The 19853-nt window shown below is 40.2% G+C and overlaps 1 protein-coding gene across 2 annotated transcripts in view; it reads right to left on the reverse strand.

The window, feature by feature from the left end:
• The window catches only part of tenm3 (teneurin transmembrane protein 3), a 225769-nt gene that overhangs the window by 158391 nt on the left and 47525 nt on the right, over positions 1-19853 (reverse strand). The window lies entirely within an intron of this gene.

The raw sequence follows: 19853 nt of genomic DNA on the forward strand, positions 1-19853 counted from the left end.
ATACGCCTCCACTTACGGAAGTGATTTTCTCATTCAATATCTCCATTGATGTTTCATAAAATGCTTATATAAAGAGTTGTAAGCCTGGAACCAAGCTAACCAGCTACAAGATGAATCCTGACCATAAAACATTTGATTTAGCTCAAAAGAAAATTTTGAAAACAGCCAAAAAAGGCAAAGGTACAAGACTGAGTACATAAACGATCATAGACTTCAATGGTAGCAGCTCGCCATAGCCGTTCGTGGGTTCCCGGGTGCGGTAAACATTTCCATGGTAACAGCGAGCTTTACCAATCAGAGACATCGCTGTTATGCTTAGGATTGTAGTTAATGTAATATTTCTCCATGACATTGCGAACAAACATGTTATTCTTAAAACAGGGTTGATATTATAGGGACTTGTGTTTTCTACAGAGGCATAAACCTTCATTTCACAATCTCACAGCTCGTGCTCAGTCTACCTTCAAACATTATGGCTAAAAATCAGTGTTATGGGGAAAATTAATGAAATTTTTACTTCCAGAACCACACTCGAGCTCTATTACACTTCAACTTATCCGTATCCAGTTTAGTGCTGTGGGGAAAACATATTTTATTATATATATTATATCCAACACAGACAGGAGCAGATTCTTTGCTTGTCAAGTCAGTTTGTGCCTGCCTCTCACGTTGCCAGGCCAAAAAAAGCAATTTGTGGGTTTTGGAAGGGTTGTATTTTGGAGGTTTTGTTCCTTTGAGGTTTTGTCACAGAGCTGGCATTAGTAACTACGCGGTTTATTGTTTGTTTTAGGGAGAGTGTTTGTCCCTAAGGACCAGGGGAATAGTCCCCTTAAATCAATATATATTATATTATATCCACTTCGGATCACATATCATCGTCCAATCAAACACAGTTTGACACAGCCTTATCTGTAAGAAAATATAATTGATTCTTGTGACAGACTATCACAGACTTTTACTGGTTATCAAAGTAAATGTGAATATCTGTGAATATCTGTGATGCTGTAATTGGCAAAAAATCTAACTACGGTGGCTGAAACAGTTCAAGCTGTTGAGACTTTAGCAGTGACTTCTTAGAGTCAGACAGCTCCTCTAAATATATCAGCCCTGAGGCAACAGATGGACAGATTGAAGATGTCGAGGAAGATCAATGGCAGAACTTCACTTTTTATATAGGTGGTGGCAATGAAATTAAATTCAAAGTCAAAAACATTTCTATATATATGTCTCTATATAGCGTTCGGTGTGTGTACATGTCCGATTTTGTGTGTGCCCCAGAGTCCATTTATGGCTCAAAATGGGACATTATGATGTTTGAGTGGTTGTTCTAAGTGAGAATATGTCTATTAACTGATTCCAAACCTTTGCTGTTTTCCTCTAAATTCACACACACAGCCACCTTGTCCTTTAATTTCCTTCCTGTTATATTATATAGCCCTGAGGTGCTGTTCCCCACAGCAAACAACCACTAGAAGAGTCTGTCAATGTCAGATGAGATTTAAATCAAATGTATTACAGTGATGAATAAATTCAATGGAAATGACTCGATAAACACTTCTTGAATCCTGATGTCATGTTGTTCCTAAAGATCATCTAAGAAAAATGTAAGAAAAGCTTGTAGCTGTCCAATCCAACATTTGCTGACTGTGGGCTTGGATGTTAACCACTATGTAAATGTCCTTGCGGTCAGGGCCGGGATGATTGTGACCCAATCCTTTACTCAGCTCAGCCCAGCCAGTCTGAATACTGATCAGTGATTGGCCTTCACAAAACCCCACTTCGTTTTTGTAAAAATATTTGTTTAAAGTTGACCTGGCTTCAACTTTTCCCTGCTGTTTTTTTCCCCCGTTGCTTTTTGGCTCCTTTTCTGTCCTCAGGGTGCTCTGAAGGAAATGAATGGCAATGCTGGTATTTGATTTGCATAAAGAGCATCACGTCTCCATTTCCCAGCCCTGCTGTTATTCATTCTCCACCGCCCAAATAGAAAGCAAAAGGAGAAAAGGAGGGATATGTGCAGGAGAAGTAGGGTGGGATTTTTGTTTGTCCTCGCTCCACCCCTCCCCCTCCCCATCCCCCTCCCTCTCCCTCTCTTTCTCTCCATATGCTGTTTTGCCGACTTAGTAATTACTTCACTTATGCAAACCTTCAAGGCTAAATGCTGAAAGTTCCCCCCCCACACACACACACACACATATACACACAAAGTCAGGATTTTCTAGATGAGTGTTCAGGCATCATTAACAAGTCTACATCTGTGTGTCATCACTGCAAATGTAAATCTAAACACCTTTTACTCACTCAGATGCTGAAAAACAACACACAGACACGCACATTACTCTGGGTACTGTTTGCCTAAAAAAAGTGATGGATGAATCCAATGAGAGGGAGGCAGGGAGATGTATTGCCCTAGCTGACAGTAGGGCTGTCCTCGACTAAAGATATTCTTAGTCGACTAACACTTACAAGATTTTGTCGATTAATCGATTAGTTGATTTAATTGACAGAGCTGTGCGCTTTGAGAGGTGGTTAAGACTAGAAAAGCACAATATAAATGTAGTTAATTAACCATCTGTAAAAGTGAGTTTCTCCACAATTAATCCTGCAAAAGCACCACTTTAAATCTTGAGTTTACCATAAATGTGCTCAGAAGTTTCTTGGAAATAAGTAATTAAGCATGAATAAGCATAAAATAATGACTAATCGACTAAAGAAATCTTAGTCAACTAAGACCAAAACGACCGATTAGTCGACTAATTGACTAAGAGGTGGCAGCCCTAGCTGACAGACAAAAAATCTTAATGCAGCAGAAAAAAATCGCTCACTTGTGTGTCAGGATCAATGTCCCATTCGATCTTCCAAAATACTGTATCTCTGGTCTCTATGTGTCTGGTTCTATTTAGCCTAATGTCAGAATTTGTATTCTTTTACCCCCAAAAAAGCATTTAAGTTGGGTATGCACAATTTGTTCAGCGAGTGTGACGACAGCGATGATGTCCTTGTGTGCGTTAGTCCAAACTGTGCATGCAAAAGGGACAGCATGCATGCATGGACCAACTCCTTTACTGTGAGTGAGTATCCTAATGTATGGGACACATGCCTTCTATATTCAAGACAAACATTAAAGTCACATCCCAGTTTCAACTTGTGATTTTTGTAAAATCATTTTCATGCTTAGATAACAGAAATAAGAGGTGAAACTGTTTTTTAATCAAACGCATATCAAAAAAGGAATGACTTTAAGTAGGTATTACGTATTTAATCTAAGAGCACTACACAACGCTGCTCCACAGCACTGCGGAGGAAGGTCTGGCTAGTCCACACAGCATTCCGGGATGGGAGAAAAAACGTGCTCTGGTTTATTGGCATTTCTTTAAAGTGCTAATGTTATGCTCGTTTTTAGATTCATAATTGTATTTAGAGGTTGTAACAGATTAGGTTTAAATGGTTTAATTTTCAAAAAACACCATATTTTTGTTGTACTGCACACTCCTCCTTTCACCCTGTGTGTTGAGCTCTCTGTTTTAGCTACAGAGTGAGGCATCTCACTTCTGTTCCATCTTTCTTAGGAATCGCACATGAGCAGTAGCTAGGTAAGGACTACTAGCCAGTCAGAAGCAGAGTATGAGGACGTGCTATAGCAGCTAGGTGAGCATTATAACGTGTGTTCCAAAGTGACCCCCATTTGTCTCTGAAGTAAAGGCTGGACTACAGTAGAGCTGTTTGGAGCAGTTTGTGAACAGTGTTTTCTGTTGGAGATGGTAAGGCCCTTTGGGGGGGAGGGGACTTTGGGCTTTTTCACTTTGTAAACCTATTACATGCACAAAAAATATATATATAACACTAGAAAGGAAAAGGAAAAAGCCAAAAAGAATCTAATATGAGCACTTTAAACCAATCACAATCGTCTTGGGCGGAGCTATGCCCCAGACGGAGCCACGGTGCCTCTGCATATGTACGTTCAAAAGTTGTTTTAGTCGCTCAACAGAAAACTCAGATTGGACAGATAGTCTAGCTAGCTGTCTGGATTTACCCTGCAGAGATCTGAGGAGCAGTTAACCATAGTCCTCACAAATCCACCGGAGTTTAAAATTTAATCACAAAGAAAGCGGAAGGTAACGGACATCCGGCCGAATGAAGGACATCCGGGGGAATTTCCGGAAGTAATGGAGCAATCCCGGGAGTGGAAGGTTGTAGATATAGACTATATGTAGAGTCACAGCCTGCAGGGACACAGCCTGCCCACTAAGTGACATCCAAATGGGTCTGTGATGCGTCTCAAACCGCAGCCTCAGCCTGAACGCTGACACCAAAAATCACCTGTGTGTTGATGCTTTTTCTGGTTGGTAAACATGTCTTAGTCTTCTGATGATTACCTGGACCTGCATCACATGTATAGCATCTACACACAGATGTCCAATAATCCAGCTTTTTTCTTTGTAGTGAATGTGAATATAGAGATGGCATGTATGTGTGTGTGTGTGTGTGTGTGTGTCTTCAGCTGACAGACAGAAATGTTCTGTTTCGTGAACTAGCCTTCAAAAAACCTAGAAGTTTTAAAAATAGAGCGGACACAGCCGTTATTTTTAGGATTTTCCCTATATCAGTCAGTACAGAGCTACTTATAGCCTTCAGGAGTTTTGTGAAAATGGCCCCTGAAGTGTGACATAAGTCATTAATTGTCATTTGCCATAAAAAAAATTGACATAGTCTCTAAATAGTCTCTTGTCTGATTTGCATCCAAGATCTATTTCTATAGTGTCCAGGCAGCCATTGGTCATGGCTTCCACAGTCATAACTCAAAAAAAAACAAGTTATTGATAACATGCGCAGGTACAGTAACTAGTTAAGCTCAAATAATTATCCGTCCTGTATACGGAGGAGAAATTGATCTGTAGTGAATTATGAACTGCATATGTTGAGGATAACATCAATAAAACAATAAAACACAGCATCGTGAATATTATGGCCACACGTTCATCTTTACCAGTCAAATATGAAAGTTATGTGACTTGCACTCAGACACTCTGTGTTGTTTTGCTTCTACCTACTGAACCCACTCACATGGTCATTAAAATAGTTTCCTTCCTCCCCTGCAGCGCTGTCACGGAAGATATGTTTGTGTAACTATAAATTAGTCTGTGAGACGGATGGACTTCATTTGATTTTTTAATACAAACTCAATATCACTTCCACATTTAGTTTAAATAACTATTATATGATAGGACAAATTGTAAGTTACTTGAGTTCAAATCAATTTCCCCATGTTCTAAAATAATCACCAGGGAGCAAACTGTCTATTGTTAAATCCTCCTTGGGCTGCAAATCAAAATAACACAACTGTCTATTACAGCCAAGTCCCAATCCCTGCAGGACAAAAAGCAATCAGGTCACATATATGCACACAAACGCACGCACGCACGCACACACACACACCCCCATACACACCTCTGCTTTTCGTCAATACAAGTTGGATTTTTCAGTTGCTTTGGAGTGTGTGTGTCTTTTTTTAGCAGGAACAAATATCCAGATCCAGAAAAAAGATGAGAGCGAGACAGAGTGAAGAGAAGGCGAGGGCAACAGACCCTGAAGAAGTACAGATAAAGCTATGCAAATCAGTGACGAGACCAGTGAGATTGGTGGAGTGATAAGAGATGAAATTGCGTGTTGAGGAAAGCCAGTTCCCTTCATATGTATGGGAAGTTTAATTTTCTCCACACAGTGCACTATAAAATACAATTCAATTCAATTCAATTGTATTTTGCAGTGCACTGTAAAATACAGAAAACTGGGGCCATCTGAATGGAACTCATGTGTCTTGCAAAGGGGGAGAATAGCACTGTGGGCTTGATGGCAAATGAATAAATGATCTGATAGTAACAATGCAAGCTCAATTAATTTAACAAAGGTTCTCATTTAAATAATAAAACATTTCAGAAACAAATGAAATTCCTGACATTTGGCCATGGTGCTGATGCTACAGTACAGTGTAAATATTCTCAGCTGCAGTTTGACACAGTTTTCTATAATATCATCTAGAAAATACGATATGTAATACTTGCAGCAGGCCAAAATTTAACAGGATTTGTGATATCCATACTTCTAAAAATTTATTTAGAAAAACCTTTTCTTAAGATGCATTTGTCAGATGTACAATCGAGAATATTGCTTTTACATCAATTAAAGGTTACTTCATCTTAAAAATGTGAATTTTTGTAAACTCTTTGGCAATGGGCCTTTTTTGATAAAGTTTTTAACAATAGGAAGCTGGAACAGATATTATTAACACCCCACTGTAATCGTGGCACACACACACACACACACACACACACACACACACACACACACACACACAAACACACACACACACACACACACACACGCAGGTCACGTCCACCAAGATTAATTTAGAACAAAATCCATTAACAGAGGGTATCTTAAAATGAATTGTAACTCCCAGTTTAAATAAAATCCATGCACACAATCAGTGTTGTGGAGAGGCTGCAGCCTTCTGCGTCAGCTCCCCACAACAAATCACAGTGTGGAATAAAAGAATGGATCCAGCTACTTTAGGGCTCCAATTCCCTGATTATAAAACACAAGTATGCGTCAGGCATCTCGTTGATTAAACATGAGAAAGCCATTACTGCCATTCATTCTATTATATTTCAGTGTTTTCAACCAGACAGTTTTGTCACCAAAAAATAATGAAACAACTTAACACTGGTGATGACAATAATAAAATACAACTAACTATATCAGAACATATTCATACGTCTGTGGGATGAAAATAAAACAAAAGAAATGCTGCAGGGACATCAGGCCTGTTAATGGACATTGATCAGAAAACATTTCTTACAAGTTTGGATCTAAATGAACCTTGTCTTCCTAGCCAGTAATCTCATTCTACCTAGAGGTGTCTTGGAACAGATGATTACCAGCACGCTTTTATATGTCAGTCATACAAAAATGACGTCCCACTGGGAAAACCATTATCTGAATATGAGATGATTATCTAACTGGGGTGTCCAGTGGTTGCTCTGTAGGCACTCTGCCTTTAGTCATAGGTATACCACAGCACAACAGTGCCAAAATCAGATGGTCTCACTCCCTCTCATTGCTTAATTACCTCCCAGAGGGACTCTGCTGTGTGCTTGAATTAACAAGTGAAGACACATACTGTAAGATGAGCTGAAAGGACATTTAAGAAAGAAGAGGAAGGGGGAAAAAAAGGAACAGAAAGCCTCAGTCATGCTTCTGTGATCCTCCTGGAACTGTTCTGTGTACATAGTGACCATGCTGTAGTTACAGTATGGCAGGACAAATGTTTTGCAGCAAATGTGTGAACCCTCAGGGTATGATTTTACTCCAGAATACACACACACAAACACACACCCATACACAGTTCTCTCAGTGTGATGGACAGATGTGTGCACAGTAAATTTCCATCTCAGTGGAGCAGTGAGATTGAGGGAAGAGGTTATTTGTCAAAGGCAGAGCTATGACACGCTTCACTATGACTCTCTGTCTCCATGTATGGGTGTCTATATGTCAATCGCTCTCTCTGTTCTTGTACAGCACTTATTCTCCCTCTGCATAACTACCTTCCTTCTCTCTCTCTCTCATAAACCAAATCAAATATTATACATTTCCCTTGTCAGTGTTTCCAGGGTTTTGTTCTTTTTGACTGAACTCAGAATTTGGTGTACACTCAAAAAAAGTAGCTCTCTTTTCTAACAAAAGAAAAGAAAATTTACAGCACAATGTATGTCTGATGCACAGTCTTTGGAATATAGAGCCATGGAGAACTTTTTTTTCTGAAAAGTTGTGTTTGATTTTTTTTTTTTAAGGCCAATTGAAGCCGGGGGTCAGGGTTTGTGTTAAACTCCATCACTGCTGATAGAAAATTGAACAAGGTGAGAAGAAAAGAGGATACAGAAAGAACAGGAGGTGACACAAGAAGTCAATTAAAAGTTTCAGAAGCAACAACAATGGTCAACAGAGTTTAGACGAGGTGGACAGAGAACTAGGTGGACTGAAAGAGCAATAGACAGGGAGGGTAGGAATGAGAGATTTCGGGGAGAAAAAAAAAAGAATAGAGAATAGATCCTGGGAAAAAGTAAAAGGCTCATCAACACAGTAAAAGAGGTCAGTAGAAGAGTTAAGACTTGTGGTTTTTGAAGCGTGAAAACTCATTCCACCTCTGGACTCCCAGCAAGGAGAGAGGAGTAAGGAAGGCCTCTCTCCCCAGCCACAGGCTGCCTTTGTGGGGCATGCAGGTGAAGAGTGCCCCTCTCTGCTCAATGACCCACACAGAGAAAAAGGATAGAAAATAAAACACAGGAAAAGAGAGACAGAGGGCGCAGAGATGTTCCAATTCCATTGAGACAGGCGCAGTGTTACACCGCTACACAGATCAGAAATACTAATCATATTACATATGTTTTTAGCCAATGCCAAATTACAGAGAGCGTAGGCTGTGTTTACTGTTTTAAGAGGTAAAACACTGTGCGAGAGGCTTACAGTTTTGTTCCCACAAATAAAAACACGCCAGCAGTAACATCATGAATTCTTATGAACAGTTCATAATTAGACTATGAAAACCAGAAGTGATGGAAAGTAAAAGGTGTGTATTGGGCAAAGAGCACATACTAATCTGCACACAGACATATTGTAATCAATGTGCTCAATAAAAAATGTTTTAGAAAAAGGCAATACAGCAGATAAATCTTGTTAAGTAAGGTCAGGTCTAGACTTTTAGAAAAATGAGCTGCCATGGATTGTGTCTGGCTGACTGAAATTACCACTCAGACTCTTCTCGTTCATGAGGCATAATGCACTACACCAGCAAAACATGACATCACGTTGCTTTTACAAGTGCTGTCTGCATCAAACACGACAACAAGAAGTTATGTTTGTGTCTCCAAATTTGAAACTAAAGCTACATTTTAAAGCTACAATTTGTTTGTTCAAGCAGCAATTACGACCCATATTTGTGTTTATAATGCAATATAATGCGGTAAAGCAGGAAGTAATGTGGCAAAGTATTACAGTGCCAAACTCTGCTTAAGGTGACAAGTTGGGTGTGGTAGCTGGATCAAACAAACACAGGACTTAGACCCAAGAGAAGAGACCAGGCCCGTGTAAAAGTAAAAGTAAACAGCAAAATGTAATCTGTAACTTTTTTACTTTACGGAAAAAAGAAAACTACTACGCAGAACATGACGTTCTGCGTCACTTGCGCAACTGGAAAGTGAACTAATGTAACAGATGCACTGATTTTTAACCCAAACCAAATATAACTAAACTTAACCAAGTAGCTTCTGTGCCTAAACATAACCAAACTGCGACTGTTTCACAATGTTAACATGTTTAAAAAAAAAAGACTGTTACATTCTCTGGTTCAGATATGAGGACAGAAAGCACTCCTGTGGATCGTATTATAGGGTAGGAATAAACGACCGATATTGTCGCCTATATTCCCCTTTTAACTGTAAAATATACTGGCAGACTAATTATACCACTATACTAAACTAATATTCAAGCAGACTGTGATGGTCTTCCTCAGCCTATTCAGAAATGTCCACCCAGACAAAAAAAGAAGGGAGTATATCATATTAGTCCTGGGTAAACTGCTCTGAGTCACTTTATATTTTAGAGCTCTTAACGAATTAGGGCTGGCCTTCACAGCCGATTCTCTGGTAGCCTCCAGCCCTTCCCGAGGCCAACTGGTCACTCACAACCACATCAAGGAAGAAAGTGTGATTCAGCGTTCATGAACTATGCTTTAAAAGTTTGGACCACTCTCTATGAAGATATAAAAAAAAGCCTAGACTGTGGATTTTACTTTTATTATTCAACTTTGTCTTTTGATTGCATTTTTGTAAATGGACTGTATTTGTATAGCGCTTTTCTAGTCTTAACGACTCCTCAAAGCGCTTTTACATAGTGCAGAAACCATTCACCATTCACACACATTCATACACTTTGACAGAGGCTGCCGTACAAGGTGCCACCTGCTCATCAGATACACATTCACGGGAACAATTCGGGGTTCAGTGTCTTGCCCAAGGACAGTCCGATAGGGGACCGCTCTACCACCTGTGCCACAGCCGCCTCTTTATATTGTTTGTCTCATCTTTGACCACCTTGAGCTACATTTTATGAGAGGTACCTTACAACCAAACCGTATTATTATTATTATTATTATGAATACTAACAGCACATTGGAAGTACGATATGTCCTTGAAAAGGGGGCAAGAAAACAAAGGATTGAACTAGTGGGGGAACTCCCTGAGAGCTGTGAGACCCTCCAATACCTTCACTGTCAGCAGGAGGAATTGTAAAACCTGAATTGATTAAGCAAAAGTACCATGTGTGTGTCTAGCACAAGGAGACAGCTCTGATCCTCAGCTAAGAATATGAACCGGCACTGGGGTCATCTGCAGACAAGCTAAATGTTTGCTAAATGCAGATGTTTCTCTCCAGATGAGGTAAATGTTTGTTAAATGCAGATGTTTCTCTCCAGATGAAGTAAATGTTTGCTAAATGCAGATGTTTCTCTCCAGACGAGGCTAGAAATATAACTGTGTATGAGAGTGGAAATGAACAGAAGTGATTAATGAGGCTGAGCTGAAATATCACTGGTGTTGGTTTACATTAAAATGAACAAATGGTTGAAGCCATAATTCTGCTATTTAGTCAACAGAAACAAATCCAATTCCAGTCTGTTATTGGGGCATCTGTTTAAAGGGGATCTACTCGATATTCAGCATTCAACATTAAAACACATAATTTGCTATGCGAAGATAAAGTGGAGTAAATAGGGGGCCTCACATACAAATGTGTGTGTGTCTGCATGCTCTTTCTCCTCACTTCTTGCCAGTAACTCCTGTGCTGTAAAATTGGTGTTTTCATGGCCACTGCATTTGACAATACACATCTCCTTTTAAAGAAAAAAAGAGACATGGAGAGAGAGAGGGGGGTAAGGAGGGAGGGGAAAGACAAGTGAAGACCCTGAGAAAGAAACTAAAAGTGACACACGTGAAGGTATTAAGGCAAAGTGAAAGGAGAAGGAAGAGAGGAAGAGAAAGCATGAAATGAAAACATAATGGGATGCAGCAAAGAAGGCAAGGAAAGAATGTGAGAGGGAAAGGGTAGTCGTCACAGTGTTTCTACAACAGGTCGGCCAAGACTGACAGTTAGTACTCAGAGACCCCTTTAATGCCTGTGTTAGCATCCCAGTAATCCTCTTAGACACAAGCAGCCCTGGGAAGGGATTTCACTACATGTAATTTAAGTTACAGTAGTCTACATTTTATAAAAAGAAAGAAACTGGGGCCACATTGTATTTACCTGGTGCTATTATTGAGATTGCTCACATCTTTTCCACACAGGAATGTGACTTGGAACTTTCGACACATTCGTGTAAAATACGGATGCTTGGTCATGTGCCTTTGGTGTTTGTTATTCACGCCAATAGTGTCCTTTAGAGTCAGGACGGAATGACTGACACTGTGGCACAAGAACGGGACAGTAAGCTTTAGGAAAAGATGGTGGGTGGGGTGACGAGAAAGAGACATAAACCCGGGTCTTCTGGGTGAAAGTCCTGTGTTGTTTGACCCATCCACCCCCCCAACCTGCCTCCTTACGCAGATCTTCAGTCTTTCATACTACTCTCTACCGTTGTCTCTCTTAATACTACGTCATCTTACAGAGCTGCTGCTCTGCCTGGTGCGTTCCATACAGATGCTAAAGGGGGATTTTTGCGTCAGTATCTGACGCTGAGAGACACTGACCAAGCGTCAGTATTATACGAGTTGGGAGTGAGAACGGGTTGGTAACTTTTAAGTTCTATTTGAGATTTTATGAACCGTGACCTCCTCACAAGAACCCTCCAAATGAGGAATTATGACAAGAAAGGAAAGTGACATAACATGAACGAGAGAAGACATTGCAGCAGTTTCCTGGACACGTTGATCTCACAAAATCAAACATCACAAAATACTGCAATTTCCTAAAAGGAAAAAGCACAACCATATCTTTTTTGTAAATCATAATATTCATTTAAATAAATTAAAGTAGACCTCAGATACACTACTTCTGTAATGACCAATTTTCTGATTAAAATGTAAGCTATATTTTAATCTGGGCTGATATTTGTATATTTTAGTAGTGAATCGCAGCATGATTTCCATGCGTCTAGCTCAGAATGAATGAGTCCCGTTGAGTGCGTGGGGTGCCAGAAACATAACAAACAAGCTAAGCTTAAGTTGGTGTCAATTCCGTACATCTGAGTCAAATGTCTAGGCTCTTTGTAGCCTTTTCTCCTCTCTGTGACTCATCACAGAGAAGAGAAAAATAGCACAGAGGTCACCTTTCTGGGCAATTACACTTCGTCCTGTTAGGAATGAAATGTAATACTATATCCTGAACAGCAAAGTGTGAGGGAATCCTTCCAAAGACAGCTGGAACAATAAAAGCTGAACCTCTGCACTACAGCATGTCTTCCTAGAAACAGATCAGTGCACCGGCTTTATGGGTGATACAGTTCTCAACACAATCCAAAAACAGCTACCTCTCTGTAACTTGTTAGTTATGTTCAACATTTTCATCCAAAAACTCTGATAAAAGTGGTCCCTTCAAGGTTTTATTTATTTATTTACTGGCAGAACAATATTGATATCTAATGAAACATGAGGCTCAAATAAAGCAGCATTATCTCTTGGTCATTTTCTATTCTCACCATGTCGAAAAGAAAAAATATTAAAACCACTTTTGTACTTTATTTATTTATTAATGTTCCTGAATTGGTTGACTTATCAGGCACCCCACTGCTGTGGTAATTTGGATAACTAATGCTGACCTTAACACCAAACAACTTTTCAAGCGATTCCACTGTCGCAGACTAATTTCCAATATCGGAATGAAATCCTGAGAGTCTTGCTAGAGTTGAGGCGCGCTCCCGTCGTCTCACGATTGTCTTACAATCGCGAGGAATGTAATTGTGGCGTATTGCCAAAATATTTGAGGAGGTTGAGGTATGGCTGGATGCACAAATCATCTAAATTCGACACAGGAGATTGCAGTTAATACAATTTCATTCAATCATGACCACAATCTTTCTCCAACCTGACCTTAACCAGGTTGTTTCTGTTGCCTAAACCATAGAGGTGGAAGCTCAGGAACCACTGTAACTAAATGTTGTTGTAAGGTTCATAGCAGGGAAGGAATTTTACAAGGGCCATGGGCCGCTGTGCCTCCTCAGTGTGGCCTTACGCCCCTCTAAAAATGATATGCCCTGCCCGCAATGCTCAGTCCGAGTCAGACTTTTTCCCGTCTTGACGTGAAGTCTTGGTAGTGAAGTTAAATCATGTGAACATTGTCAACAACAAAAGGATGCACTCCCTCCAGCACCAATCAGGAAGCAGCAAACAGCTAGAGCCAAGGTTGTTTATGGCACTGCGCTAAGCTAAACGCTAAAGGGGGAAAATTACTGATTTCCAACGCTCCTGAAGCGAGTCATCCAACAGGAGTTTTACCGACGGATAAACACCGACCTCTGGGTACTGCCGCCATTCATCTGCATGTACGGCAGAACAGAAAATTTGCAAACTTCCCCTTCAATTACCAGCTAACGCTAGCGATAGCTAGCTAGCTTGGTTACATTTTTTGAAACAAATCTAGTTGTAGTGGTGCAATGTGTGACCCTGCAAGATCCCCAGTCTTTACATAGTATGACATTAGATGTGAGATGGTTGTCTCTAGATGTGAGATGGTGTCAGACTTTAGTCTTTCCAAAGTCTGTTCAAAGTCTTCTAGTGTCTGGTAGGCATAACACTGCTAATAAAGCTCATTTGGGTGGGAATGGAGAGCAAAGAGAAGGAAGGGACTTAACCGAAGATAGAGAAAGTGTTAGTGATGGTTACAAATAAAAGGAGGAAGTAGAGAGATAAAGCATCAATATCTGTCCGTTTCCTCTCCTTAAATTGATTTGGACAGAAACTTCCTCTACCTTCTCCCTTCCATTGTTGTCATGGCTCGATTTCCATCTTTTCTTTCTCTCCCTCCATATATCTCTCCCATCGCCTCCTTCCTATTCCCGCCATCCTCTTCATCTGACCTGCTCTCTTACTTTCCTTTCCTCTCTTCCACTTGGTTATTTAGTATAGGCAGCTGCAGCCTTTTCAGAGCCTCTCATCAGTCCTCCACATTTCTCACTCCTTATTGTAGCACCAGTGCACTGACCCCTCATCCACCCTCCCTTCCCTCCCCCTCTCTCTCTCCATCTCGCCCTCATTCTCTTATTCATTTTCTCTTGCCAAGTCATCTCTCGGTGCCCTGTCGCTCTCTCTCTCTCTATCTCTATCCGTTCTTTTACTCTCTAGCTCTGGCCAAGTCGTTAATATGGAAGACAGTGTTCCTCAAAGCCACAGGGTCTTCCTTTCCTTTTTCTATTTTACTCTTTCATCTGTTTTCTATCCTTTTTTTGTCCTCACAGCCACCAGGAGTTTTTTTTTAATGTATGTCCTACTCTTTGTTTCCATATTTCCATCACATTCACTTGCTTTGCTCTCCCAACCACTCTCAAAATCAAATTTGCTTTATTGGGTTGGGTATTAGATGAAACATATTGCCAGTGTACTGAAATACAATTGAATCTCAATAACAACCACACTATGAGTGCCAAGTCCCTTGAGGCTACAAGGTTCACTCAATAAAAAATGCTGGACAGAGCCCACATACTGACCATTTTGCTATCATTAGAGTTTTAACATGAGCACAAGGGCTAAAACAGAAGCTTGTAGAAGAGGATGTGGGACCCATTCAAATCAAAATGGTTTCACCCATGGGACCATGTCATCACTACATAAGTTGCGTCTTCAAACAGCTTAAAACAATTCAGTCAATATCTAAAAAATTTCGCCGTATGTCCTTCTTTTTTACCTTATGCCTGCTTTGTGTTGGAATTCTAAACTCTGGTGGATTTCTGAGGACTACGGTTAACTGCTCCTCAGATCTCTGCAGGGTAAATCCAGACAGCTAGCTAGGCTATCTGTCCAATCTGAGTTTTCTGTTGCACAACTAAAACAACTTTTGAATGTACACATGTTCCACCAAAACAAGTACCTTCCCGAGGCTATTTTGCAGAGGCACCGGGGCTTTGTGACAATTGTGATTGGTTTAAAGAAATGCCAATAAAGATAAACATAATAAATAGAGGAGCAGTTAACCATAGTCCACCAGAGTTTAGAACCCCAACACACAAACAGCGTAAGGAAAAGGACATTGGCGAAAAGACATGCATCCGGCGGAATTTCCGGAGGATGTTATTATCAACTACTTCTGTGAGTGCTAATCTTGGAGGAGGATAAAAGCAAATGGTTGGTAGGCACTGTAGGTTTAAAGTGGTCAAACTGTCACAACTGACATCTCAACGGATTTTTGAATGATGCTAAAATGTAAAATATGAGCAAGCTAAAACAAGGTTTCCACGGGGTCTTAAAAAGTCTCAAATTTAAATTCTTAATTACTGGTCTAATCAATTAATGATTAGACCACACAACTGTTTGGATTAGACCACACAACTGTTTGGATCCTCTCCAGTTACTAAAATGTGAGGATTTTTCTCCATTGAATACATAGTTTACCATGTAACATTTTCAAAGCAGGACTTTTACTTGTAACAGAGTATTTTTACAGTGTGGTATTAGTACTTTTACTTAAGTAAAGGATCTGAATACTTTGTCAACCACTGCTCAACTTAGCCATAGAGGTGGTAGATCAGGAACCACGTTAACTAAATGTTGTTGTAAGGTTCATTTCACAAGGGCCATGGGCTGCTGTGCCTCCTCAGTTTGGCCTTTTGTTCCTTTAAAAAATTATATACCCTTTAGCCACAGTGGCCTTGATGCCCCGCCTACAATGGTCCAGCTGATTTCGCCGTTTTCTCCTCTGCCTCTTTCCTGTTAATACGGTTTAGTGTCTTTTGTTGAGGCAAAGACAGAAACATGCATATGCATTCTTTTCTTCAGATTTATAAAGCCAAACTTACGCCTGGCTCTGTTTTATAAATCTGAATCATTGTGGAGCTGGGCGCACACATACAAGCCCAATTTCCACTCCTGCAGTTAAAAAAAAAAAAAAAGATTGGCAACACCAAAGGCCAAGTGGCCTTGCCCCTAAAATGGTGAAATTCCAGGCCTGGTTCATAGGGGTCAAGACAATAAAGAATATTGTCATTTAGGTTTGGTGGCCTGTTGGCAAATCACCAAAAGAAGAAGAAGACTGCATTTAAAACCGTCACATTCAATCTGTTTACAAAACCATGTCTTACAATTGTCTGTACAACTACACTCAGTTCTGCTTTCAATAACCGAGTCAGGGCATTTACTTTCAAAAGCAACAAAGCAAGGAGCTTTTACTGTGTTGACAAGTAGTAATTTATAGAAAAATTAATGTTCGGGTGAATGGTACACACTGTTGACAACCAAGCTAAACTCAGTTGGAATTGCTCTGCTTCCATTACATGTGTAGTGGCAGGTTTGTTTTGATCTATTATATTTCATAGCAGTGAGTCCTTTTCCAAACAGATGAAAACAGGCTTTCCATACTGACCCTGGGAACAGATAGTTGTTGGTCGATATGCAGGCTAAATGACAGGGAGAACAAATGCATTTAAAAGATAAAAAATAACATAAGTATACACTGGCCATGCTTCCATTTATTCTGGCTAAGATATGACATTTTTAACTGAAACATGCAATGTTAAGATGGTTAAGGCTAACGCCTGCTTCATACTCTACCAAAGTGTATCAAGTGTGTACTGTACATACGTAAGCTCTCTGCTCATTCAGCAGATGTGAGTAAATTGGCGTCCTTGGGCCCAGTCTGTGGTTTTAACCCACTAATCCACACAGCGGAAGCAAAGCCAACGTTACCCTGGAGTGAGGTATTTATACGTATAAAAGCGCTTTGAAACGATAAAGAAGTAACATCTGGAAAATACATCAAGAACGCAAGAGGGACATTAATAAGAGGGGCATTATCTCCATTTATTTTTGATTGGTTGGTAGTATTATTTATTCAGCATCCCTACCTTAAAACATGCTGTAGCAGATGTTGGCATCAGGTTACAAATTCTAGACATATTTTGTCAAGGACACCAAAAACTTTCCCTTGACTACCCTTTTTTTTGCAGCAGCAGCATTCTTTTACTAAAAAACATTTTGCAGAGTTTCTGCAGGTTTCACCAAGTCAAATGTAAAGGTCCCATGGCATGAAAACTTCACTTCATGAGTTTTTTTTTAACATTAATATGAGTTCCCCCAGCCTGCCTTTGGTCCCCCAGTGGCTAGAAATGGTGATAGGTGTAAACCAAGCCCTGGGTATCCTGCTCTGCCTTTGAGAAAATGAAAGCTCAGATGGGCCGACCTGGAATCTTCTCCTTATGAGGTCATAAGGAGCAAGGTTACCTTCCTTTTCTGCTTTGCCCGCCCAGAGAATTTGGCCCACCCATGAGAGAGAGACATCATGGCCTTCAAATGCGCAAAGTGGCAGTTAGCACTCACAGAAGTAGTTCCACTTCCGGGATTGCTCCGGTGCCGAAAGGAAATTCCCCCGGATGCATGTATTTTCACCGATGTCGATTTCCTTCCACTGTTTTTGTGTTGTAATTTTAAACTCTGGTGGATTTCTGAGGACTATGGTTAACTGCTCCTCAGATCTCTGCAGGGTAAATCCAGACAGCTAGCTAGACTATCTGTCCAATCTTCCAAAAAAAGTTTGGAATTTCCCCTTGCGGGATTAATAAAGTATAAATTATTATTATTATTATTATTAAATTATTATTATTATTATTATTATTATTATTATTATTATTAATCTGAGTTAATAATAATAAAACACTAACTAAAACAACTTTTGAACGTATACATCTTCCACCAAAACAAGTTCCTTCCTGAGGCTATTTTGCAGAGGCATCGTTGCTCCTTGCGGAGCTTAGTTCCGCCCAAGACGATTCTGATTGGTTTAAAGAAATGCCAATAAACCAGAGCACGTTTTTCTCCCATCCTGGAATGCTGTGTGGATTAGCCAGACCCTCCTCTGCAATGCTGTGGAGGAAGGTCTGGCAATGCGAGACTAATAATGATGTGACCTAGCAAAATACTCAGACACATGGAAAACGACCCATCATTCACAATTAAGCCCTGCAAATCTCTGAAAGCTGAGCTGAAAAACAATAACAGCTTTTGCACCAAGGATTAGGTTGTCACACACACACACACACACACACACACACACACACACACACACACACACACACACACACACACACACACACACACACACACACACACACTCTCCCCTCTATCTCTTTGCGTCTCTCTGTCTCCTTGTATGAAGTCTGCTACAACATTTTGATTTACTTAAGTGACTCCATTCTGCAATCAGCCTCAGACATGAGCTATGTGTTTGTGCCTTTTTCCATTTGTGTGTGTTTGGCTTTAATACCAGCCACTGGCCTGAGGTTCATTAGCCTGATCAATGATTGACTCTCTCTTCTCTTACAATTTTCTTTCAAATAACTTTTCTGCCGTTTGACCCCGCTCTCTGCCTCTATCCTCCATCTAAATCTCATTGATTCTTTCTCATGTCAAGATGGATCCTTTCTTTCTTTCGCTCTTCCTACTCTCCATCCCTTCCTCCCATCCCCATCATTGATTCGGTCTGGTTTTGAGGAGAAATATGTATTTTTCTCTCTCCTTCTCTCTCTCTCTGTCTCTCTCTCGCTGTCTGTCTCTCTCGCTGTCTGTCTGTCTGTCTGTCTGTTTGTCTCTCTCTCTCTCTCTCTCTCTCTCTCTCTCTCCCCTCTTCCTCTCTCTCATTCAATGGTTCATTGATTAGTTCTGGTGTTGAGGAGAATTGCCTACTTGGTCCCAAAGTAAAAAGCACTAAGTGTTATTCGTGTTTGTCTCTCCGCCTCGGTCTGACCTCCCCTTTGCTTTCAGTATAGACATTGTCAATAAGCCTTGGCGTCATCCCCCCTGTTTGCAAAGAAACTTGTCTGTTTTCTGTTGTTTTTCCGCTTGGAGCTGATAGCCTTGGCGTCTCTGAGGCATCTAAAGGCTGGACGGTGGAGGGTTTTTTGGCGTCTTTTCCCTCTCAGGGAGAGTTGAGGAGTGGCGAGCTATTACACCATCTTTGTTCATATGTCTACAAACAAATATCACTCCTGGGTTGAAACAGTTTACGGAGCTAATACTGGCTTTTTATTGGAAAAGAGATCGGGTGCAGTTTGTCTCATTACTTAAAGTAGGGTATCTTCAATGTGTTTTAGGCCAAGGACCGCTTAGCTAATAGTAGGGCTGGGTATTGGTAAGAATCTGGCGATATGATATGTATCACGATACATGGGTCACGATTCAATTTATTGCAATATATTTCGATACTGTGCGTAACTAGTGGTGCGTCTCAGTATAGCCATCTAGCGGTAGGGGGTTTAAACACAATATAAACGTGAAACACTGTCTTACATGAATATGTTTGCACGTAAACTAAAACAAAATAAAAAATCGATATTGCGTTTTTGAAAATGTATACAGTATTGCTAAATAAAATGTTGCGATACTCAAGTGTATCGATTTTTTCTTACACCCCTAGCTAATAGAGAGTCAAAGCAAGGGACCCCCTACTACGTATATAATAAAATTGAGTTGCATATTAAACATGACCTACAATAACGTGTAGGGCAGCCTAAAGCCTTTATACATACCTTTTTTATGGTGCATATAATACTTAGCTTTTAAATATATATGTTAAAATGTGGCACAGTAAATCTTTAAGCGTAACTGTAT

The sequence above is a fragment of the Perca flavescens genome, chromosome 2, assembly GCF_004354835.1.
Source record: "Perca flavescens isolate YP-PL-M2 chromosome 2, PFLA_1.0, whole genome shotgun sequence".
NCBI classification, from domain to species: domain Eukaryota; kingdom Metazoa; phylum Chordata; class Actinopteri; order Perciformes; family Percidae; genus Perca; species Perca flavescens.